This window comes from Panthera tigris, chromosome C2 (genome assembly GCF_018350195.1).
Source record: "Panthera tigris isolate Pti1 chromosome C2, P.tigris_Pti1_mat1.1, whole genome shotgun sequence".
NCBI lineage: Eukaryota > Metazoa > Chordata > Mammalia > Carnivora > Felidae > Panthera > Panthera tigris.
The window spans coordinates 96,980,258-97,006,379 of record NC_056668.1 but is presented as its reverse complement, the minus strand read 5'-3'; the positions used below and the strand labels follow the sequence as shown (position 1 = coordinate 97,006,379).

Here is a 26,122-nt window from a genome sequence, read left to right as displayed (position 1 = left end):
ATAATTAATTTTTATCTAGAAATCTTATACATAAAATACTAGAGAAATATATTATGTATATTTTAAACATTGAAAAGAGAGATTGTTAAGTGATGGAATAAAAACAACATGAATAAGGGCCCTAAGGTTTCCTACATACTCCAGGGACTCATCCATCCAGCGTCGGGGCTATGAGTCTCTTACTGTGACAGCACTGCTTTAAAAAACCTGACCTATCAAAAGGAAGAGGGGCAACTTGTGGTTTTAAGCCACGTGCATTGGATTTTTCATTTTAAACATTGTCATTCATTAGTGGCTTCGATACAACAGAAATTTAGGAAGGTCCCAGGCCATTCATTAGATATTTAGAAAATAAACAGTAATGGTGAAGTTTCTTTTTGTTCAGAGAATTTCATAAATGGGATTTTAAAACTGTCTTCCTATACACTAGAGAGAAGGAATACAATTTAATTTAGTTGCTTTCAAAATGTAGAGAAAAGTCAACAACTAGACCAACTTATGACCTTACAGTTTTCCTTATTTATAAAGATCAACTTAGCTGCAGAACTAAAACTTTCCCGAGACAGTTCATCAATTAGATGCTTCCCAGCATGAAATAAGGAAAACATTTTCTAGACCATCCTGCCATGAGTGAATGCTGCCTATCAAGTTATGTAGAAAGACTCTGACAAGACAAAGGTACAGTCCCTTCTCTCAAGAATCTTATGGATGTCTGAAGTAGACCAAACATACCTAACACCTAAAATACAATGAAATATGTTACAAATACTGTGGGAGGAGGAGATATAATTTTCAATTAGGTGAAGCCAAAAAAAAAAAAAAAAATTGTGGGAAGCCACTTTGAGGACTTTATAGAGAAAAGATGATTTGAGATGGATGTTAAAGATCCACAGATGGCAAATAGTAGCAGATTGTCCCAGTCAGGAAGCCCCGCATGGAAAGGGGCCCAGAGACAATAAAGTGTATGTTAGGAATGGGCCTGGCTGCAAAAGCCAATTCAGATTGACAATGGCTTAAAAAGAGTTAACAGTAGGAGCACCAGGGTGGCACATCTGGTTAAGGGTTGGACTCTTTGTTTAGGCTCAGTTCATGATCTCACAGTTGATGAGATCGAGCCCCGCATTGGGCTCCACTGTGGAGCCTGCTTGGGATTCTGTCTCTCCCTCTCCCTCTGTCCCTCCCCTGCTCTCTCTCTCTCTCTCTCTCTCTCTCTCTCTCTCTCTCTCTGTGTGTGTGTGTGTGTGTCTCTCTTTCTCTCTCTCAAAATAAGCAAACTTCTAAAAGATTTTTTAAAAAGAGTAATAGAAATAATAATAGCTACAATTATTGAGCATGTGCTGTGTATCAGGCACAAGACAGACATTGTACATCCATTATTTAAATCCTCAGAAAACTATGAGGTTCCAACTATTCTCATCATAAGTAGGGATATCTGAGGCTCAGAGAGGTTAAATAGTTTGGTTAGGGTGACCCAAGGTAGGTCACACAACTATTCCATGGCAAAGGCAAGATTCAAAGCCTTTCAACACCCTTGCTGTATCTTCTAATAATATAGTTCTAATTTTAAAATTCCAGATGGTATTTTGTGTTTCCAGGGACAGCATCATCTCCCATAATCCATCACAAATACCTGCATTTAATTATAAACAAGTATTCACCATTCCTTGAACATACCTTAAATTTTCCTTGTTCAAATCTTTCCTACTGTCTGCAATATTTTTCACTGGAAGGTACCCTTAAGAAAACCCTTTTTTTCAAGGCTTATTCCAAATACAATTTCCTCCAAAAGTCTTCCCTTATCTTTTCAATCAGATGTTTCCTCTGCAGTTCCAAAGTGCTTAAAAAAAATATTGGTCTTCAGGCACATCTCCACTTGATTTTTTATTTAAATGTATACTTTGCTTGCTTCCCATAAAAGGACTGTAATCCTGAAATAAGAGAGTGGATACATTGCATTTTAGATGTTTATGCATGTATCCTTCTGCTTTTCTAAATCAGGGTAGGAAAACATCTTCTGTAAAGAACTAGAGAATAAATATTTCAGTTGACCATATGGTCTCAGTCTTAACCACTCAACTCTGCCATTGTAGTGCAAACGCAGCTATTGACCATATGTAAATGATGGGTGTGGTTGTGTCCTAGTGAAGCTTTATTTACCAAACCACGGGTAGTCTGTAGTTTGCTGACTCCTGCTCTAAATGTTAAAGTCATGTGATTGATTGCTTTACTCTTAAACGATATCCATTGTCTTGTTGGCCTAGAAGAGGTGTATATTTCCCTACTCCTTGAAGTTAGATGTGTTAAACCACTTGATTTGGCCAATGAAATATAAGAGGGTATGATATAGGTCACTCGCAGGCAGAAATTTTGAGAACCAGTTTGTGCTTTCTCACACTTTGATTTTTTATGCCATGCCAGCAGACAAATTTCCATATAGAGGCTGCTCCACTGTGAATATGATCTGGCACAGAGTGACAGTCATCCTACGGGGATGTATACAGCAAGACAGTAGACCTATGTTATCAACCTCTGTGGTTCCATTTGATGCTATACCATAGCCTAGACTTTCCCAATAAACACAGCTCCTTCAATTTGAGGACAGCAATTTAAATTATTCAATGATGTGCTTTGCCTCCAATATAGTATATAGTAGGCACTCAAACGTTGAATGAATGAATAAATGTCTATTATAGGAAAACATGAATGGGGCGGTAGAATGACCATGTAGGACACAACTGTAATAGTTTAGGTGAAATGTATTAAAAACTTGGATTCAGGCAACAGTAGTGAGAACAGTTACAAAAAAATGAGGGCATGAACGATTGACGATGATAGCCACCAAATTGTTTTATTGCTTAAGCTGATTTGATTACCTAGGCAAGAATACTCTAGCTGGCAAAGAAAATCATGGGTTTCAGGGCACCTGGGTGGCTCAGTTGGTTAAGCCCGACTTTGGTTCAAGTCATGATTTCTTGGTTTGAGAGTTCCAGCCCTGCGTGAGGCCCTGTGCTGACAGCTTAGAGCCTGGAGCCTGCTTCAGATTCTGTGTGTCCCTCTCTCTCCGCCCCTCCCTACCTCCCTCTCTCTCTCTGCCTCTCTTTCTCTCTTTCAAAAATAAATGAACATTAAAAAAAATTTTTTTAAAGAAAATCATGGGTTTCATATGTGGAAGTTAAGAGGTCCTAGGTGCTGGGTAGCTATGAGGAAGAATGGGTACACTCACTGGTAGGTAAGGGTCTCAAAGGTAGACATCACATTATTCCCAAGAGATAGCCTATGTTGGGTTGCAATCTGATATTCTGGTCTTAAGAGGCATACAGGTTTTAAGGGTAGTGTCACCAGAGAGGGTTGACGAAAGTTAGTGATGCCTACCTACCTATGTCAGAGGGGAATTGATTGGAGGGAGGTCAATAAACTGAATAACATTAAACCTAAAATTGAGTTTATCACTCATTGTATGGTAGCATCTTCAGTAGCCATCATCATGACATGTCCAACAATGGTGTTGCTATTATTTCAAATAAATCTGCTCACTTGACCTGTGTAATATTCCCTGCATCTTCTATAATATCTAGAGATCTGAGTTACTTTCTCCCATGGCCTAAGCAGACATATGGTCTTGGAAAATACTGTGTTGGGAGTATACAGGGATTTTTTAAATCAGCAATAAAGTTCTATTTGTGGGAATTTTGTGCATAGGCAGAAAAGATGGCTGACTTCTAACCATATTCTATTTAACTAAACAGGATCACATCAAGTTCCTGTTCTAAAACTTCAGATACCTCCATCTTTCTGAAACAGTCAGTTCTCCTCCAATCCACTGGAGGCAACAGGCATAAAAGGAATGACCTAATGCCACTTAACATCTTACATCTAATTTTGTGTCTCAATTTCATTCTTTTCCTAAATGGCATGTGTGTGCAGTTCATGATTATCTGCATGGCTCAGTTCAAAACAGTGGCAGGGATTCAATTGTGCAGCTAGGACAGCTTTCTGACAACAGGCATGATGCAGGAAACTCCTTTGTTAAGAAAATAATTTCAATGAGGGAAGTTCATGCAGTGCATGACAAAGTCTTATGCATCGGCTAGCCTACCTCCTCACCAGCACTCAGTGAATGCTCGTATCAACCCTACAACATCCAGGAAAGGATTTTTCAGTCCACATTTGATAAAATTGAGGAATTATAAACATTTGAGAAAAGAATGTTTGATCTATCCTAACCTATAGAAGTTAGTTCTTCCTTATATTAAAATGATAACTGCCTTCTGCAGCTTCCAAACAATGGTTTAAATCTCTCCAATAAGTATGATTAATTCCATCTTGTAGGGAATTTCTCTCAGCTTCCTTGTCTTGAAAGTACCCTGCTATTTTTCTCTTCTATTACAGTGGAAATGTAGAGTTTGTGGGATGAGGAGGGAGGAAGGGTAGAGAAAAGGTAACTAGAAAGAGCGAAAGCAAGAAAAAGGACTTTATTTTCTTCAAGTTCTATCCACACCCAAAGAGGACGATCCCTAAATTGAATTCTTTGTGCCAAATTTTAAAAATTAAGTTAGCAAGTTAAAAAAAATAAGTGATTTTTCAATTCCTTTAGAGGTCATCTACTTTCAATTGTTATTTCTTTCCAGGATAGAACAATTTATCACTAATTGCTTGTCATTATACTATCAAACCGTGTTAATGGATGCCCATCTTTTTAAAGGCTAATTGCAGACAGGAAACAAATTTCTAATTAGTTTTAGAGCTTGGGAGCAGATGCATCAATATTTGAATCATGCAGGTGCGTATTTGCTTATCTGCATTTTTTTTTTCCTCTTCAAAAGAAGAAGTATTCTATGAATTCTGTTTGGAGTTTCTAAAAGGTCACTCCAAAACTTGTTATATTACTTTATAAAATTCAGAGTGGAATTTGCTATTGCTAAAAAATGTTATTTTCTCCAAACTCTCAGTGCCCTTGAACTATGAATATATAAGGTGCTTTGCACTTTCTAGTTTGTATTCTAGTTATTTTTGACAATATCTAAAATACAAGCTCCTTCAAGGACAGGAGTCATCTTACTTCCTCTTTATTCCCCCTCAAAAACTAAGCATCAGTGAGTATTGGGAAAATGAGTGATATCCTCCTTGAGGTTAAATCTGTAATTCTGGGGAAAATTTTTGAAAAATTGCATCTCAGGAGTCTAAAGAACTACTGCTATAGGGCTGAAAAAAATATTTTGTGGGAACCAAAAATCTCACCAAGACACGAACTTCACTATGAGATGGAGGTTAGCCTTAGGGTGGCTCTGGGCCTTTTTTCTGCCTCTTCCCTCACTCCTTCCCCTGACCAATCAGACCTCAGGCCAGCAGTTCTGCTCCCTCTGTCTCTCCACCCAAGGAGGGAGGGCTAAACTGCTTGGATCTAGATTATGGACTATGAAGAGTTTTCTACGGTTAGGGCTTTCAAGAAGGCTTTTTCTTTTTCCTACTCTTCCTTCCACATTTGGAAAATGGTAAGGGCACCAGCTTTCTCTCCCCACCTTTACCTTTCCACTCCTCACCTCTCGCCTTCTTCCTCCTACACCGCCCCTCAAACACACACACACACACACACACACACACACACACACACACACTCTTACACACTTTGCCTCTCCCACTCTCTTGCTCAGCAGAAGACTTCACACTTCACCTGGGTCTGGGAGGTATGCATGTCAAGTGGTATAGGACAACTTAGGGCTAGGCACTGGAGCAAATGCTCTTCTCCGCTTGCTTATTTCCATATTTTCCTGAGCTGGCAGGTGTAGCTTCTTGTTTTATGGGCTCAATAGGATGGTGCCTATGCCTATAACTAGCTTGGGTGTAAGTTCTACTAGATCCCAGTATAATTTATTAGACTTTGTCAATAGCTTTGGGGACAGAGACCTAATTTGTAATTAAATGTTATTTTGTTTAACTAGTCAGTGTTCTCTTCATTAATCTTCTTCCAGAAAATTATAGAGCATATTTTTCTGAGGAAGGATTCTGATATTCTAAGTCCCATGGCCTAAGTGCCATTCTTTAGCATGCCAGTCTCAGTTTATTCTCAATAGTAGAGAGTGTGTTTGCATACATACCTACATATATACTGATAGATTTCATATTAAACATTAAGTTGAATTTCAACTAAATAAAAATCTGTTGTAACAAATTAAAACTGTATCTTGATTAAGTTCTATGGATTCTATTCATACAGATTTTCAATCTGTTCCCAATATGGTTGGAGTTAGTTAATGATATTCCCTCTGTACAGAGAAAGTTAATAACATAGTAAACCTTCGTTGTGAAAAGTAAGGATTAAAATAAGGACCAAATATGAATGTATATTTATTCTCACACAGAGCTGTGAAATTCAAGCAAATAGCTGAATATTGGTCTGTATTATTCAGAAGAATTATGGTCTCTCTCTTTGGCTTTCTAAAATAAAAATAAAGACAAAGCAATTGATCACTGGGTAACAAGATCTAGGATGCTTTTCAAATGAATTTATATTAAGTATCCACAGGGTGTATTGCCATCATTTTTTAAAAGTAAAGCTCATTTTGATGAAAAATTGTGTTTTAAAAGGTTCATTTATTTCCCTTTTGCCAAGCACATACCTGTTCAATGACTAGATATATTTTTCCTGCTTTTAAAACCATTATCTGTCTAAAACACATTTTATAAAGCGTTTGTCTTTTTTTCTCAGTAAATTATTATGGATAAACATAGAAAACGGCCCACTGATGAAAGGAAATAAATTTATAAAAAGCAAATGAGTTTTATCAAGCATTGTTGTTTCAATACTTTAAACTTTGGGGGAAAGTTTATGCTCATTCCTACCTCTCGTCTTCTTTGCTTAACACTCTTCAGCTCCTTCATGTCTATAAAAGGGCACCTGTAATCTAGTACTGATTTAAGAGTTGTAACAGCAGGTGAGTCAGTGGGTATGAGTTGAATACTTTATCATATTTCTAAAGCAGCTAACCTTTATTTAGCAGTCACAACATTCAAGGCCTTGTGCTAGCATTTTCAGATCCCATATTACCAAGTATGCAACTTCTACCCCGTCCTTTTTTAAAAATGTAATTCTAGCAGGAAGTAAGGCTTTGGGATGTGAGGATCCTCATACTGGCCCTCTAGTCTACTCAATGGTTTCCTGGATTCCTTTTGCATTTGGGCCCTTAAATAGATCTGGGAGCAGATATTCTTCTCTCTTGAGTTCTGAGTGGGACATAGCAGAAAGGAGACAGAAGGAGGTATGTATAATATAAGCACAACTGAGTGTATACCAGGTGTGCTGGTTAATTTCATGTGTTAACTTGACCGAGCTATGAAGCCCCAATATTTGGTCAAACGTTATACTGGGTGCTTCTGTGAAGGTTTTTGTTATGGATGAAATTAACATTTAAATCAGTACATTCTGAGTAAGGCAGATTGCTCTCCATAATGAGGCATGCCTCATTGAATCTCTTGAAGGCTTAAATGGGACAAAAGACTGGCCCTGTCTCCTCTCCTCCCTCACCTCCCCATGCACCCCTCTATCCATCCACCTCCCAAGATTCTGCCAGCAGAGAGCTTTCAGACTGAAATTGCAACAGTGGCTCTTATCTGGCTCCCTGCAGATTTTGGACTTGCCAGCCTCCATAACTGTGTGAGTCAGTTTCTTAATAATAAATAAATACACACACACACACACACACACACACACACACACACACACACACACAAATATACTCACACAGCGTATTGGTATCATTTCTCTGGAGAATGCTAATATACCAGGTAATCACCTTAAGATGTATATCTTTTATTTGCTTCCAGTTCTCTCTGAGCCCTCTGCCAGCACCCCTCCACCACATCTTCACCCCAACTCCCCCAAAAGTGGTCATCATTATTGTTTTTACCCTCCTTTCTTTACAGTTGGAAATGACTCTTTCAACATAGCCTTAATCCTTCCCTTTTGGGGTTCACTTCTTATACTCCACGCTTGAGTCCATCAGCAACTGACTTCTGATACTTAATAATTTTGAATTCAGAAAACCTTTTCTTTTTTTTTAAAAAAAATTAATGTTCGTTTACTATTTTTGAGAGACAGAGAGACAGGGCATGAGCAGGGGAGGGGCAGAGAGAGAGAGAGAGAGAGAGAGAGAGAGAGAGAGACACAGAATCCAAAGCAGGCTCCAGGCTCTGAGCTGTCAGCACAGAGCCCAACGCGGGGCTCAAACTCACAAACTATGAGATCTTGACCTGAGCTGAACTCAGACACTTAACTGACTGAGCCACCCAGGCACCCCTCAGAAAACCTTTTCTCTATCAAGTACTTAGCCCTTGCCTTTGAAGGTCTAGTTTTTAAAACTATCCTTTCTGCTATATACTTTTTGAAGTTTATCTTGAAAATCAAAGCCAAACACTGATTTTTCTGTCCTTGGTTTTTATCTGCCCACCCTAAAGCAATAGATGCTTCATCATCTACGCTTAGTGAACAACAGGCAAATGAATCATGAAAAAAAATTTTTTTTAATTCATCAGGTAATATTTGCAAATATTTTTACTCTGCAAGAGAGTAGCATAAAATGAGAGTCAGCCCTGGCTTCACAATGGAATTGTCTGGGACCTTTTCAAAACCATCAGTGTCCTAGCTCCACCCTCCACAGATTCTGATTGAATTGATCTGGGCGAGTTTCAAATGTCACTATTTTTGCTAACCTCTTTGGGTGATTCTAATGTGCAACCAGAGGTGGAAATTGGTGGTGTAAGGGAAAAGGCATGGGACTGGGCTCTGGTGCCACGAACTACCTACGAGATCCAGGGAGATGAACTTCACCTACCTGGGTTCAACTTGCTCTTGTGAAAAATGTGGAGTAGAGTTTTAAGGTCTCCGTGGAACTTTCTCACGCTAACATTCTGTGAATTCACCACTGTCAGAACTAAACGGGTGACTTTGTTCAGTGAGTGATTATAGTATCAAAAAAAAAGAGTTGGTGTAGTCACGCAAATAATGTTTCCCTTTTGCTTTGAAGTAATATATAGCAACTAAAAGAGCCCAGTGGTCTTTTCAATACACATGTCCTCCTGCTGTTGTAGTCTGTTGGATCGTTTCTGTACCAACATCAATTTAGAAACACCACTATAAGCAGCTCTACACCGTCAGTTCGTCAGCTAAGTTCAATGAGATAAGCCTCAAATACTTTTTGTGTTGCAAGCATGTGTCTACACATGTAACAAGTGACGGACCAGCTCTTACCAGTAAAACGTTTTGCAAAATGTAGACTGTGTACAAGGAATTTCAAGTGGTTGCATTAAATCACAGTGAATCGCAGGGGTAGAAGCTTTCTCCTTTTTAATTCTGTTTTATTTCTCTTGGTTAGCTTAGCCCTGACTCAGTTTAGCACCGGGATATCATTATCACATCTCTAATACTTGCTAATGTATTTGAAGAAAGATAGTAAATTGCAGGCGCAAAGCCTTAAGCAGGTAACAGTACTTAGCTAATATTTAACAGCAATGTTTGATTTTCCACTCTATTTAAAATATGTTATATAAATGGCAGATGGATTTTTATCTAAATAGATATAAGGCTCCCTTTTAAGATGTTTTTATGTAAGAAGCTGTCAAATAAAGATTCAGATGAAAATATTGAGAAAGCCTTTATTTGGGAAAGGGTGCATGAGAGTCAACTGTCAACTGGACAGACTAATTGAATAAAAATTACTAATGTTTAAAGGGGAAAAAGGAAATTACCAAGGTCATATTATTTGGGGGTTGAAATATTTTATTCTGTCATTGGCTGGGTCTGCAGGTAAACTTAGTGGTTCTTTTTTTCAATTGGATGAATGGCAGATATTGACTGGACAGATCTTACTATTATTCTATCTTATCAGTAAATACATTATTATAAACGAATTCAACACTCTAGTCAAAAGGCAGATAGATTTTTTAAAAAGGATCCAACTATATGTGTCTATATGAGACATATTTTAGATGCAAAGACACAAATAGGTAGAAGATAAAAGCATAGAAAAAGATGTAATACGAAAGCAGTAACCAAAAGAGGGCTGATGTGACAATGCTAGGAAAAAAATAGACTTCAGGACAAAAGCTGTTAGGGACAAAGTATGACATTTTATAATGATAACAGGGTCAATCCATCAGGACTCATAGTAACATTAAAGAGCTTTCTTTTCTTTCTTTCTTTCTTTCTTTCTTTCTTTCTTTCTTTCTTTCTTTCTTTTTTTTTTTTTTTTGAAGAGTTACATGTTCTGATACTGCCTATCTAGTTATGTGTAATGTTTATTTCCCAAACAAGTCTGCTATTTTCACTGAAATTATTTATAGTGAATGGGGATCTTAAGTGAGGTTCTGGTACCCTGACATAAGGAATTTTTCGGTATGCCCATCAGTATGTAGGCACAACCTCTGATTTGCATGGTGCCCAAGAGGCTCACAGAAGACAACCTGCTTCTGGTCTGTACTGGAGGCAAGAGTGCTAGACTGAAGACAGTTCCAGTGGGGCCCCTGAAAGAATAATCTCTGTAAGTGAGGAAAGAGCCTGACATGACAGACCAGCTCCCGCAGAGCGGTCGGTGTGAGGGAAAACTGCGGCAGTCCGGGAGGGTAATGGGGTCACTGGGAGGTGAAACTGTGGGGGAAGTCCATGAGAACTCTCCAGACCTATACTGCCCCGCTAGGAGACCTTATTCCTCTTTCTTGACAGAAGAAAGTGAAGGGTATAATATTTTCTAACCAACTGAGAGAAAGACGTAAATTAGATCCAAAGACAAGGTGGAGAGCTGGAGGAGAGAGCAGATTCCCAAAGGGGTACCAGAGGTCACGTAGGAAACAGGGCCATAGAGGGAGGCCCGCGTAAAGCCTGAACCAGGGCATCCTGGCGTAGCATGCACCAGCAACTAGCTCACAGCAAGAGCAGATTCCTGAGCAGAAGAAAAGGCAGATGCGTTGGAGAGCATTCAAATTAAATTTGAAATGATTCTCCCTGGGGAACCCAAAAAAAGGAGACTCAAAAAGATTTTTTAAATGTTAAGAAAAAAATCTAAAAAATTACACAGAGTTCAAAAAAGGCCATTTCTCATTGAGAGGTACTGGTTGAAGGAGCAGCCTTAGGAATAAACTGCAAAATAAACCCACGAGTGGAACGTGGAATACTTATTATTAGGTACACATCATGTAAAACATTTCTCATATTATTGTAGGAGATCTTCACCACTTGTCTATGAAGCAATATTATTCCCCTTATATGGTTCAGGAAACTAAAATTCAGAGCGGTTAGAGAGACTTCCTGGAGAGCCCCAGTAGTAAGTGTTACTGACTCAATCCCAGCCCTTGTAACTGCCAAACCAGTGAGCTCGTTACACCACCGCCATCTTACAGCCTTCAGTATGATTCAGCCGCGCCCCATTTATCCACAGCCTCCAGGAGCCCAGAATGTGTTTTCATCAATCGGAGGGGACTTCACAATCGGTCGAGTAGGAAACTAGTCACATGCTGCCTGGAAGGCAAGATTACGTTCACCTGGGGCCTCAACCCGACATTCATCCTCCTCCTCTGTGTATTTCTAAAGCCTGGATACTGCCATTCCCTACTGGAGACTCAACAGTGGAAGTCTTTCAAACCTAAAAAAGTTCATTGTGTGGAGAGATGCATTTCACATTAAGGTGGCAGGTGACTAGAGGGAGGTGGGAGACAAGGGTTGACTCAAGATGAAATGTAAGAGATTGACCTTCTTATTCTCTAGTCTATAGGCTGGAACACAAACTTAGAATTAATAAAACTTCTAATATCAGTTTCTGCTCTAATACAGACTATTAAATTGGATTCTGGCACCATATACCTGTCCTAATCATCAGAACAGAGTGACTCCTCCTTTTTTTCAAGAGAGTGAGGATTAGAGAACCACAGTATAAACCTTCACAGGTTCATAAGGATTTGTTAAATGAGTAAATGAATCATACTTTTTTTTTTTTTTTAACTGCAGGTCTCACGCTGGAGAATAAGAAAAATAAAAAGTGGTCATTCAGGCAAAAATTTGTACTTAACTGTAGCTTTTGGTAGAATATCTTCCAATTACCATTTTAAAAGATTTTATGGCATTATACCAAGATATCTCAAAAGACTAAATTTGTCACTTTCAGTGATAGTCGAATGGTGCACTTGAATGTACAATCTGGTATTCGAGGAAGAGAACAAAAGAGACACATAGTTTAGATTTTTCAATTATGGTCATCTATAATCACCAACATCACCACCATTATCAACATCAAGGATTATCTAGGTGCATATGGCAGAATCGAAAAAACTGGGTCTACCAAAAAAAAAAAGAAAAAAAGAATGTCAAAGGAAGACTGCTTTTAGCAAAGAAAAATACTAAATGACACACTTAAAAAAATTATACTACCTAATCTTTCTAGAAATTAAACAGACGGGAACCATGTAAGACAGAAAAAAAAGCCAAGGTGAATAGAATAATAGTAATTGCTTATATAATAGCTGTATATCCATATCCTAAAACAAACATGCCCCGTTCCTCGTTTTCTACCTCTAAAAATAGCCTATGGAAATTCGTTTAGTTGATTGCTTCATCAAGATCATCACCTACTTCATAAAAAACTGTTCAGTTATGAGACATGCCATAATAGTCTATAGACACTCTATTCTTCCAAGCCTCTAATGTCCATTTTGGCCTCTGATCTCATCTTCCATTGGAAAACATGTTGCATTCTTTCCTTACCCAGAAAAATTAAATATCTTTAAAACTGTTAGTTTTTATAAAAAGCCACACAGTTGTAAGACAAAGAAATGAGCCCTGGCATCTTATTAAACATCTTTCAAAATTTGAGACGACACTGGTTTCTGATAGTGTAGAAACATTAAGAGTTTTTTCCATAACCGAAGCATCCTGACAGAACTTGCCCCCTCAATAACCATCTGTCACCACGTATAGTTGTTGTTTGTGATGAGCTTCCTTATTATCATATAATAAATGGAATAATCCTGAATTTAACATATTTGCTTTTATGTAATTCACAATTTTTACTAGTTAGCTTGCTGCTTAGTTCAGCTGACTTTTGTTTCCCCTTGGGGTAAGAGTCTACTAAGTTTGGAAGCAGTAAGTGCCAGTCTGGCACAGACTCCTTAATCTGGGCAACTACTCCAGATTAATAATATAAAATATTTTAATATAAAATCATTTCTTACAAAATACATTTAATATATACAATATTTTCAATATAAAAATTTTTTAAATGTAAAATAAAGGGGCACCTGGGTGGCTCAGTTGGTTGAGCATCCAGCTTCAGCTCAGGTCATGATCTCACGGTTCGTGAATTCAAGCCCTGCATCGGGCTCTGTGCTGATGGCTCAGAGCCTGGAGCCCACTTCGGATTCTGTGTCTCCCTCTCTCTCTGCCCCACCCCCACTCGTGCTCTGTCTCTCTCAAAAATAAATAAATGTTAAAAATAAATTAAAAACAAAATAAAATATAAAAGAAAAAGAAATGTTTCAGCATCTCTGTTTCCCACCCTACATGAGGAGAGACCAACATTACCTTTGTAAGGGCTTTTAAACAGAGTTCACACAGGACCGTTTTAAGGGGAGAGAATAAAAGTGGTGGCAGCCCTTAGGAGAAATTAGTTCCCTGGATTTCAAAGGGGAAGATATTTGGAGGTTTTGTGATAATTAGGAGCTCATGCCTCATTTCCCCTGCAGCAACCATGGATATTAGCAAAACTACAGAAGGCATGCCATGGTGAACTGGGGGAGCCTACATCCAAGACACCAAGGCTCTAAACTAAACTCTGCTGTCAAACTTTGGCAGAGATGCCACAGAGCAGACTGCTTCCAAAGCAACAGACAAGTATATCAGTGATCATCCCAGGGGAAAGAAACCGAATGGTCCTTGCCAAATTTTCTGGATTTCATCAGATTCCCAGGACATTTACACAACTCGGGCAAAGGAGAAGGAGGCCCAATGATGAATAATATTGGATTTCCTACCATTGTGGCCAGATAGAAGCTCACTACAGAAATGTGACTTACAGAAACAAAGAGCTGTAGAATTTGGAGATTAACACCCACTACACATTCAAATTTCTATAGAATAACAGCAAGCAGACAAGTTTCATATTCAGGAGACTTATAAAATCTTTTTAACGCTTTTGGCTTTGTGATAAGCAATTTCAATATGTTCTGCTCCTAGAGAGATCTCCATAGTATTCATTCAATTTCCTGTTTATTCCCCAAATGTACACTGTGTTCCTTCTAGAAACTGTTTTAGGTGCTTTGGATATAGCTAGAAACAAAATAGACAATAGCTACCGCACCCTATGGAACTTCTATTTTAGTCATTTAGACAATAAGATAAGTAAACATAACATGTAGTATGTTAGAGAGTGATATGTCCTAAGGAGAAAAATAAAACACCAAAGGACAACCCCGAACCCACGGTGTTCCCTGCTCATAGTGCTCCCCCAGCTTGGTTCTACAGAAGAGCAAAACCGCTGGTTGGGATTGTTACTTGAATTCCGCAGGTATGGACGTGGTTGGCCAAGATCCACATTTGGGTTGTTGCAAGCCCCTCCCCACTTCACAATCACAATTCCAATGGTTGAGCCACACAGATTCCCTTGCAGCCCTCGTGGTGCAAGATCAGAGTTGGTGCTCCCAAAAAGAAATCTACAACTCATTCGGTGTTGGGCTGGTTCCCCCCCCCGTGGGGTCTCTTTCCCCACTGGAGGAACCAGAGGTTTAGGGGCGACCTCTCTGCAGTGCTGCCTGGGGAAGGGGCAATGCGTCCAACATGTGGCTGCTTGTCTTACCCTTGTAATGCAAACTGTCTTGGTCGCTGTGGTACAGGGGATGCTTCAGCCTCACCTTCGTATGCCAGGATTCTCAGTGATGTCTTTTCCTTGAATAGTTGCTTTTCTCGTGATGGGGAACAAAGTCAGAGGCGACCTATGCCACCATCTTTAGTGAGTCACTTCCTTACATCTTAATTTTGACCCAGGGACTTCATCACTACTGGTGAAGACATATAAATACCTCTTGCTTTTGATCTCATTAATGTCATGGAAGAAAATACACTTCCCCAGAGAGAAGTGGCTCCCAAGCTTCAGAGATGCTAATGTGTCAACTGGGTGGATATGATTTCTGTCTACTCAATAATTACTTCTTGAAATACAGTGATGCGAAATACACCTTGAAGCTCATAACCTAGGCAGTCACTTCATTGCAAAACACAGCTCACAGTCATCGAAACCTATGAATCTCTTCTGAAATTGTTTATTTCCATACAATTACACTATTATGTTTTAGATTCTGTTGGATTTCAGAGAATTCTACAATAGGAAATGAGGCTTCTCTACAGTAGCTATGTGCATAATCTACATATAATCCATCTGTATTAGTCTGGTTTCTCCAGAGAAACAAACCGGTCTCTTTATATATAAGGAGATTTATTATAATGAATTGGCTTATGTGATTATGCAGGCTGAGAATCCCACGATCTGCAGTTGGCAAGCTGGAGTCCCAGGAGAGCCAATGGTATAGTTCAGTCTGAGTCCAAGTCCGAAGGCAGAAGACCAATGTTCCAGCTTGAAGACCATCAGGCAGAAAGTAAATTCTCTCCTGCTCAGCCTTTTTTTTTGTTCTAGTTAGGCCTCCAATGGGTTGGATGAGGCTCACCCACACTGAGAAGGGCAATCTGCTTTACTCAGTCTGCTGATTCAAGTGTTAATCTCAACCAGAAATGCAAACACACTCAGAAAAATGTTTAACCAAATATCTCACCATGGCTCGGTCAAGTTGACACATGAAATTAACAATTGCACCATGTTTTATTGGACAATCTGCCCAGGATGCTAAATGAGATTATAGTCATTCAACACATTTGACAAATATTTATTAGCTCCTATTATGTATTTGTTCCCAGTGTAGGCTCTCCGGATACAATAGTAATTAAAACAGACAAAAACCCACCTCATGAGTTGACATTAAGAAGTATCTTCCATATTTCATAGGCACTGGCTTTCCACTGTCTAGTGAAGGAACTCCAGGGTCTTACAAATCTGTACCACATATTTGTGGAACATCCAAATATCCTAGGAATCTAGTCAATTAGTCAACAATTGCTTGTTGAATAAATGAATGTCAGCCATTTTCTTCCTTTCTTACTTCTTGGGGCTGGTTTTTATCTTTGTAGCCACGTGAAAGTTCCTCATATCTGAGAATATCTGAGGTTCACAGTTGACTCAGCTCTTGATGGTTATCACTGTGACCCTCACAGCTATCCCACCACTGTCTAGGACACTTAAGTGGCCAAAGGGATCTTGGTTCCCTTGATTGTTCAGCTCAGGAAGAATAGTCTACAGTTCATGCAGAAGTGGAGATGTATGGATGAGGTTTGAGGACATCCCCCCCAACCCTCACTCTTTGGTATTACACCTTAAAAAGTTGGGTTTTTTTAAACATTTATTTATTTTTGAGACAGAGAGAGACAGAGCATGAATGGGGGAGGGTCAGAGAGAGAGTGAGACACAGAATCTGAAACAGGCTCCAGGCTCTGAGCTGTCAGCACAGAGCCCGACACGGGGCTCAAACTCACGGACCGTGAGATCATGACCTGAGCTGAAGTCGGCCGCTTAACCGACTGAGCCACCCAGGTGCCCCTTAAAAAGCTGTTAAGACAAACAAATTTGTGATTAAAAAATAAAGGTTTATAGTCCCCTGAACTTGTGTGAATCCAGGAATCGGAGGAAGGTTTGGAGGGAGGCTGAGAATCTAAAATCAACCGTGCTATATTCAAAATTGCCTGCTGGGTCACTGAGTCGTTGCCGTTGGACCAGCCCCATGCATCGAACTCCACTTTTCCTTAGGATGACTTGTCTTTTAAGAGGTGATTCATTCCTAATATAGATTTCTGGTGAACCAGTGCCTCGTGCTCTGGACATGCCCTGTCACGTTTTAGCTCTGCCAGCACCCACAGCTGCAGACCAAACTGGCATCCCAACTACACACATAATCAGTTTAAATCTGAACTACTACTTCCTTGAACAAATCAATAAAGAACTTGTTTGCCCTCCCTGGGTTTTTAAGACAAACGTGTCCGATGTCTTGCCATCTCAATAGAAAATTCCATCTTGTGAGTCATAAAAGACCTGACAAGTTGGTTAAAGTCCTTCCATTAGAGGACTTTAAGTCTGAAAAGTTCTTGATTTGAAAACATTCCTTTGCAGAAGTTTCTCTGATATGTCCTATTTGACTAAAATTTAAAAATTATATTCCTTAAATCTGCTTTCTCTTCTTTGAACAAACCATACAGGTATATCTATGGCAATATTTAAAGGCCTCTGATAGTATTAAAAGACCAAGCACAAAGAAAAGTTTTAAACTTGATATCTCCTTTTCTGTCACACTGTACAAAATCTGACTTGCAATGTTCCCAGCACAGAATCTTCTAACAAAAGATACAGAAAAAGTGTGACATGCCAGCCTCCTCTCTGGCTTAAGTCGCTGAAATTTTCCCTTTCTCCTTTTGGTTACAAATGCTCCGTTTGTGATAAATTAATCCAATTCTTCCAGGTCTATAACACATTTCTCAAATTCTTCACTGAAAATGAGTTAGCTCCTCCTGGTTCTTGTGTTCCTATATACGTAATTTTATTTTGCTTTGTTTTTGTATTGAATAGATTATCAGCAACTACCGTTTATTGAGAGTTAGATGTGGTTGTAAAACCACCTTCTCTAATCTTCATAAAAACCTGCAAGGCAAATATTCTTCTTCATCTACCACAACTGAGGTAACAGTGGCTGAAGAAATAACTTTACTCACTTGTCCAAGGTCACCCAACCAGAGACTGTAAATTGAGGTGTAAAAAAAGGTTTTCCTGAGTTTCTCATGGTCCCTGTGTGTCAGTAGTAATGAATAATGAATGTTGCCATTACAACACAGCTATCGTTAGAAAGAAGGAGTGAAATTTTGTGGTTTAGTTAACGCTTTGGGAAAATGTTTTGAAAACCAACCTTCACACAGTTTCCTGTGTTGTTGTTGCTGATAAAGTCCTACATGAAGAGGAAACAGTGCTATTAGCTTTCTCCCTTGGATATGCACAAAACAACTTGCACATGACATTTTGCCCCATATTAATTGTAACCAAAGCCAACCCTATTTGTTCCTGTTTGGCATCAGATTTTAAGTATGATCATAAATATATATTGATGTTTAATAACAACAGAGATGATGTTACAATGGCTGCACTGTGGACACCAGCCAGACCCCAAGACCTGACCTTTACTGTCCACCTGCTTGTATTCACTAACCTTAGTTGTTGTTGTTTTTAACATTTATTTATATGAGAGAGAGAGAGACAGAGACGCAGGGCGTGAGCAAGAGAGGGTCAGAGAGAAAGAGAGACACAGAATCCAAAGGAGGCTCCAGACTCTAAGCTGTCAGGGAGCTGTCAGCACAGAGCCTGATGTGGGGCTTGAACTCATGGACTGTGACATCACCACCTGGGCCGAAGTCAGACGCTTAACGGACTGAGCCACCCAGGTGCCCCCCCCTTTTTAATGTTTATTCACTACTGAGAGAAACAGAGCATGAGTGGGGGAAGGTCAGAGAGAGAGGGAGACACAGAATCGAAGCAGGCTCCAGGCTCTGAGCTGTCAGCACAGAGCCTGACATGGGGCTAAAACCTCAGACCACGAGATCATGATCTGAGCCGAAGTCAGATGCTTAACCAACTGAGCCACCCAGGCGCCCCTCTAACCTTAGTTCTACATTTTTCCTTAAGCAATTCTGCCAGCTTACCTCTTAACTCAGGCAAATGAAACCTGAAACCACCCCTGAGGTGATGGCCATTGCCCTCCCAAGACCTCCTGGTGGCTCAGACCACCCAGACCTTTTGAGCTAAACCCCTGACCTACAGGTGCACAGATGGTCCACGGAGTGATCTCTGGAATGACTAATAATGACCTTTACTTCATTATTATACTTAAAATCTCTGCCCAAGGAGGAGCACCAGCCTCATTTACATAATGTGCAATGTAAATATAAGTATGTTTTCTTAAGGGGCATGTGCAGCCTTATGCCTGCCTCTACATAGGATGACGAGGCTGTCCTACTTAAATATTCATCCTAACCCTCAACAAAAGGTCCCCATTCACCCTTTCTCTCAGGGAGGCAGGGCTTTGGAAGCCATTCCCTATGATCTCCTTATTTGCTGCAGATAAAGTTTTCTTTGTGCCACAGCTCACCGGGTTTCTGTGACTTACCAAGGAGCAAACTCAAGTGGGTTCGGTTACATCGTCATAACACCACATTCAGTGTTGCTATAGATGTTGGAATAGGTAAAAAAGGAAAAGTGCCATGTTCAAAAATTTTAAAGTACAGAAGTTTTACCCTTCATTAATATTTACCAAATGGGAAGTCAATGATTAAGAGGAATAAAAAAAAATATACAGTGGGGAAAATATATTCAAAAAAATTGTTTAAATGAGAAATTAGATAAAACTGGTAATATTAGCAATGCTTTCTATTACTATAGCTCTTCATTGATATTATTCTGTAAAAGTTCTCATGAGTGGTTCGTTAATGACCACTTCTGCCCAATTGTTATTTCTCTGAATATTCAGCCTACATTTCCTCTAGAAACATTTTGAATAAACTTGACTATTGTCTGATGTTTAATTTCAGACAAACTTACTTCATAGTGCCTTATCCCTCCTCAATCCTGAATTTGTCACCAAGTTATCTTTTCAATAAGTTGTTTTGCAAAACTCATATCTTTTGTTTTGCAAATGTTGACCACATATAACTCCTCTGGAGAGCAAGTGGCAATAAAATGTGGGAATTAACTTGAAACAGAAGAAATACCACAAATCATAGCTCTCAATGTTATCTGTTGACATCCAAGACCTTCGGAAGAAACCTATTGCTCAAGCAAAGTTTATTTATCAGTGGTATAAAAAAGCAAAGCCTACCATGGGAAGGCTATTGTTGATATCTAATCAAGAATGAGGAGTATTAGCATGGAGTTAAATACCAGAAGAAACAGCTGAAAGGGTTGAAAGTGATCATCTTTGAAAGCATTATGAATGGGAAGAAACTTCCAGGACTACAGATTCTCAAGAAAACCCTTGTGGGCTCTTCTTCCTCTCCTTCCTTTTTCTTTATTCATATCTTTCCCTCCCTTTTATCCTCTTTAAAAATATTTATTGGTTAGCTTCCTTTAACTTTTTCTTTTGAGGAGTCATGAGTCAGCAATTTCTGTGTGGAACAAAGTCCAAATATGGATAGGATAAAGGCTGAAATGAACTCTGTAATGTTGGATTATAATTGGACATATTAGTGTAAGCTCATTTTAAAAAATGCACATATGGAAATAGATATAGATGTAAGTATATATGTATGTGTGTGCCTGTGAGTTTATCTTTCCTACTTCTGTTGTCTGAGAGGCTTCTGTTGCCTGAAGTAATAATACCTCAGTAAAAATGTGAACATCTAGGACTTAGATCTTTGTTTCTAAATGATGTTCTTTTTTAAAAAAAATATTTATTTTTGAGAGAGAGAGAGAGAGAGAAGATAGTTGGGGAGGGACAGAGAGAGAGGGAGAGAGAAGATTCCAAGCATTCTCCATGCTGTCAGCACAGAGCCCAATGCAGGGCTTGATCTCATGAACCATGAGATCATGACCTGAGCCGAAATCAATAGTTGGATGCTAACAGACTGAGCTACCTGGGTGCCCAATTTCTAAATAATATTCTTAATAAAAAACCCAGCACTCCTTGAATGAATGCCTGATTCCAGGGCTTAAATAAAAAAAAAAAAAAAGTACAAGACAGGGGCACCTGTGTGGCTCAGTCAGTTGAGTATATGACTATACCAAAATATTCAAAGTTATAATGAGTAATGGAGTAAAACAACATTGCGTGTCTCACTGAGAACACAGAACCATTTCTGTGGATTTCCTACCAAAAATCATTATCTGTGGATCTGACCATGAGGAAACATCAGACAAGCTCATGGTGAAGAATTCTACCAAAAGAGCAGCCTGTACCCTTCAAAAATATCAAGGTCACAAAAGGTGAGAAAACACTGAAGAAAACCACCAGACTAGAGGTGTCTACTGAATTATTATTGGTATACACAGAACATATACTGGATTGAATCTTGGATCAAAAGAAAAGAAAAAATGTTTTATATAAAAGCATTATTGGAAGTTTCTAGACAGGTAAATTAGGCTTTTCCAGAAGAAAAATAAAAGTAAAATAAAACTACTTCTGTTTGAAGGTAAAATAATCTTTTATGTAGAAAATCCTAAGGAATCCACCAAAACCTATGAGAACTAATAAATGAATTCAGTAAGATTACGGTACAGGAGACCGATATACAGAAGTCAATTGCATTTCTATGCACTAGCCATGAACAATCTGGAAATGAAATTAAGAAAACAATTTCGTTTTTAATAGCATCAGAAAATACTTAAGAATAAAAATAATAAAAGAAGTACAAGACTTATACATTGAAAGTTATAAAATATGGTTGAAAGGAATTAAAAGCATGTAAATGGAAGAACAACATCTATATTAATGAATGGAAAGACTTAATGTTAAGATGGGGAAATTTTCCAAATTTATCTGTAGGTTCAATGTAATCAAAATCCTAGCTGGCTGCTTTTTTTTTTTGTTTTAAATTGACATGCTGATCTTAAAAATCAAGTGGAAATAGAAGAGACTCAGAGTAGCCAACACAATCTTGAAAAAGAAGAATAAACTTGGAGGATTCTACAGTTACTATAAAACTGCAGTAATCAAGAATGTGTGGTACCGGCATAAAGAGAGACATATAAGATCAACGGAATAGAACTTAAAGCCCGGAAATAAACCTAAGCATTTATGAGCAATTGATTTTCAACAAGGATGTCAAACAATTTAATGGGGAAAGAATAATCTTTTTAACATATAGTGCTTAGACAACCAGATATCCACACACAAAAGAACAAAGTTGGACTTCTACCTCACATGCTAAGAATCAACCCCAAATGGATCAAAGACCAAAATGTAAGAGCTAAACTATAATACTCTTTGAAGGTGTAAATCTTTATGGTTTTTAATTAGGTAATGTTTTCCTGGATATGACACTTAAAGCACAGGTCACTAAGAAAATAAAATAGATAAACTGAACTTCATCAAAATTTTATTAAAAAAAATTTAATGTTTATTTATTTTTGACAGAGAGAGAGAGGGACAGAGCATGAGCAGGGGAGGGGCAGAGAGAGAGGGAGACACAGAATCAGAAGCAGGCTCCAGGCTCTGAGCTGTCAGCACAGAGCCTGATGCAGGGCTCGAACTCACAGACCGCGAGATTGTGACCTGAATCGAAGTCAGACGCTCAACCAACTGAGCCACCCACGTGCCCCTCAAAATTTTAAATGGTATGCTTCAAAGGACACCATCAATACATAAAGAACTCTTGAGTATAAAAGTAACTTACAGCTCAAAGACAACACAATTTAAAAAGGATCTGAATAGACAACTCTATAAAGAAGATATACAAATTGCCAATAAGAACATGAAAAGATGCTCAGTGTCATTAGTCATTAGGGAAATGCAAATCAAACCACAACGAAATACCACTTCACACACTCAAAGAAAACTATAATTAAAAAGACAGATGATACCAAGTATTGACGAGGATATTGAAAAATTTAGAACCCTCGTACATTGCTTAATGGACATGTAAATAGTACAGCTGCTTTAGACAACAAATTGTCAGTTCCTCAAAATGTTAAACATAGAGTTATCATGTGACCCAGAAATCCAACTTCTAGATATCTACTCTCAAAAATGAACACATATGTCCATAAAAACATGTATAAATGTTCACAGCAACACAATTCATAATAACCAAAATGTAAAAACAGCCCAAATACTTATTGACTGAAGAATAGATAAACAAAATGTAGTACATCTATAAGATGGAGTATTATTTGGTCATAAACAGGAGTTACGTATGGATAGGTGCTGAAACATGAATAAACTCAGAAACATTATGCCGAATGAAGAAGCCAGTCACTAAAGATGTATTGTTTTGAGTACAGAGTTTTGATTAAAGTACAGAGTTGTTACATGGTGTATATTTAAAGAGACGGTGAAAAAGGAAATGGTCATCAACTCTAGTTATACCTAAAAACAATAAAGGCCATTGAATCCCAAGGAAAACAAAGTTTTTTTCTTAAATAAATAAATAAATAAATAAATAAATAAATAAATAAATAAATTTGGAAGATTTTTAGCAATTTATTGATGTCAGGAAAATAAATTCTGAATATGTTAACTAAAGGAACCTAGATGTCCCAGAAATTGTATTTCAAAGGATTTAGAAAGAATGCTGTATAAAGTTAATATTACATTATTTGTTAAACTGGGACTTTGACAACTTCTGGTATAATTTCATCCCTGAACCAATATCATGATAAATTACTCAGTAACAGCATATTCCATCTATATGAAATGGCCAGAACTGGCAACTCTGGAGAGATGAAAAGTAGATTTGTGGTTGACTGGGCTTAAGTGGAAAGAGGAAGAGAATGATTGATAATGGATACAAGGTTCCTTTGGGGGATAATAGAAGCATGCTAAAATTACAGTAATAATTGTACAACTCTGTAAAAATAACTGAACTGTATGCTTTTCCCCTCTTTTCCTCCCCTTGAATAGTACACTTTAAACAGGCAAATTTTATGGTATATTATATATCAACAAAGTTGTTAATAAATAATATGCACATAGAGAGAGATCAATAAGGTAAATGGGGTAAAATACTAACAATTAGGGAACCTGGGGTATACTTGGGTGGCTCAGTCGGCTAAGCATCCGACTTCAGCTCAGGTTATAATCTCATGGTTCTTGAGTTCAAGCCCCACGTCGGGCTCTGTGCTGATAGCTCAGAGCCTGGAGCCTGATTCAGATTCTGTGTCTCCCTCTCTCTCTGCCTCTCCCCTGTGCTGGCTCTCTCTCTCTCTCTCTCTCTCTCTCTCTCAAAAATTAATAAACATTTAAAAAATTAAAAGAACAAAAACAAAAAACAATTAGGGAACCTGGGTGGTAGGTACATGGAATTTCTAAATGTTGCAGCTTTTCTGTAAGTTAAATTTATTCCAAAATAAAAAATAAAAATTAGCTTTTATCGTGTCCCCTAACTTTTTAAACTAAATGTATCATGAGGGTATATTTAAATGTATACATGTATACATTTAAACATGTATCACGAGGGTAAAATTTAGAAATTATAAAACAGATGTGGATGAGGCGTATAGAAGCGTTCTACAGAATGCCTATAAAATGAGGCAACAGATAACGTGGTCTGGTCAGGATGACTCCAGAACTCCAAGAGGCACCATTCAATCATAGAGTGGCCAGATATTCCCCTCTCAACTGTAGCTTTAAATTCAATATACAGGGCTCTAGAGTTGGGCAGTTTTGATAGTTTTTCTACTGCAAGCAGAGAAAATTCCAAGATCAGCTGCAGGGACTCTTGTATAATGCCCTCCCCCTTGAGTGTGAGGATGAACTGTGAATATAACAGGAAAGTCCCTCCCACGGCTGGATTATGCCATACGGCATAGCTGACTTTAATAAAGGATAGTCCTGACCTAAACACACGAACCTTTTCCATCTGGGTCTTAATGTTAGAGACAAAGGAGTCAGAGATTTGACATGACATATTTGCATTGCCTGCTTTAAAGATGTAGGGGGCCACATGGCAAAAACATGCGGGCAGCCTCTGGGAGCTGAGAATAACCGCCAAGCGAGGGCCGGCAAGGAAACTGGAACCTCAATTCTGTAGTCTCAAAGAATGATTCTACCCACAGTCTGAATGAGGTTGGAAGTCGACTCTTCTTCAGAGGCTCTAGATGGGGAAGCAGGCTATGGACAACCTTGATTTGGGCCTTGTGAGATACTGAGCAGAGAACCAAGTCATGCCAGGCCTGGAACTTCTGCCCTAGAGAACTGTGAGCTAATAAATAAGTGTTGTGGTAAGCTGCTAAGTTTGTGGTGGTACGTTACAAAGCAAAAGATAACAAATACACAGATTCGTCATATAGCAAACGAGAATAATAGCACTTCCTGCCTCATAACAAGGCGAATTCTTACCAACTAAAACAATCATATAAAATATTTAGCAGCCTTTCCTACTTTAGGTTAGCTCTCATTATCATTACTTTTACTATTGTTGTTGAGATCAGATAAAGCCAAATCCTCAAAAAAAAAAAAAATCAGCATCTTCTCTAGTAAACCCATAATATACTTAATTTATTCATTAATATTGCAACCAATATATTTTGGCATACCCAGGATATGAAAATTATCCCTTATATCGTTCAGAACGAAAGCTCTGGCTTTTAGTCAAGATCTGATTTATCCCGATGGTAGCATATCTTAGTGAAAGATACCTTTCTCGGTCCTATAAAGTATTTATCACAAGGCTGCCTGTCAGGTTTTGATGACGGGTGGAAAATGATGGAGACAGCAGGGAAGATTCTTATAAATGCTCCCTGAATACGGCATTTAAAATTTTATACGTTAACTGTAAAACTGAAATACCCCTGCCAACTAACAGAGTCAAGATGGTATTCATGAAACAAATAAGCCAAACCACCTGAATAAAGTCACGCTTGTAAAGTGGACTGAATAGTTTGTGTCCCCTAATCCCAGCTACAGGCTAATACTCAACATGGCTGATACCCATACGCTAAAATTGACTGTAGATGTGCACCTGTGCGTATGTGAAGCAACATAGCACTTATTCCCAGGTGGTATTTATCTTTGTCAGTGAAGAGCAATCGCCAACCCATGGAGCATGAGGCTAGCTTTCCCTCAAACACTTCAGGTTTCCATTTACGTTTCATAATATCACAAAGATGCCATGGATTAATCCTCCTTGCTACCGAGTAAGGATGGCACTCACTCCTTGTTCCTCACTTCCCATCAAATTTAAAGCTGTACCAGCATTTTCAGATCTCTGGCATTCACAGAAATGCACTGCTGAGTTATCAGAGCAGTACAGAATGTCAAGGAGATCCATGGATATGCAATAAACTTCTACAAA

General features: G+C 38.5%; 1 long non-coding RNA gene across 1 annotated transcript in view; it reads right to left on the bottom strand.

Moving 5' to 3' along the window:
* LOC122242045 overlaps positions 1-26,122 on the bottom strand; it is an 89,473-nt gene that overhangs the window by 21,488 nt on the left and 41,863 nt on the right. The gene's annotated exons all lie outside the window — the stretch shown is intronic.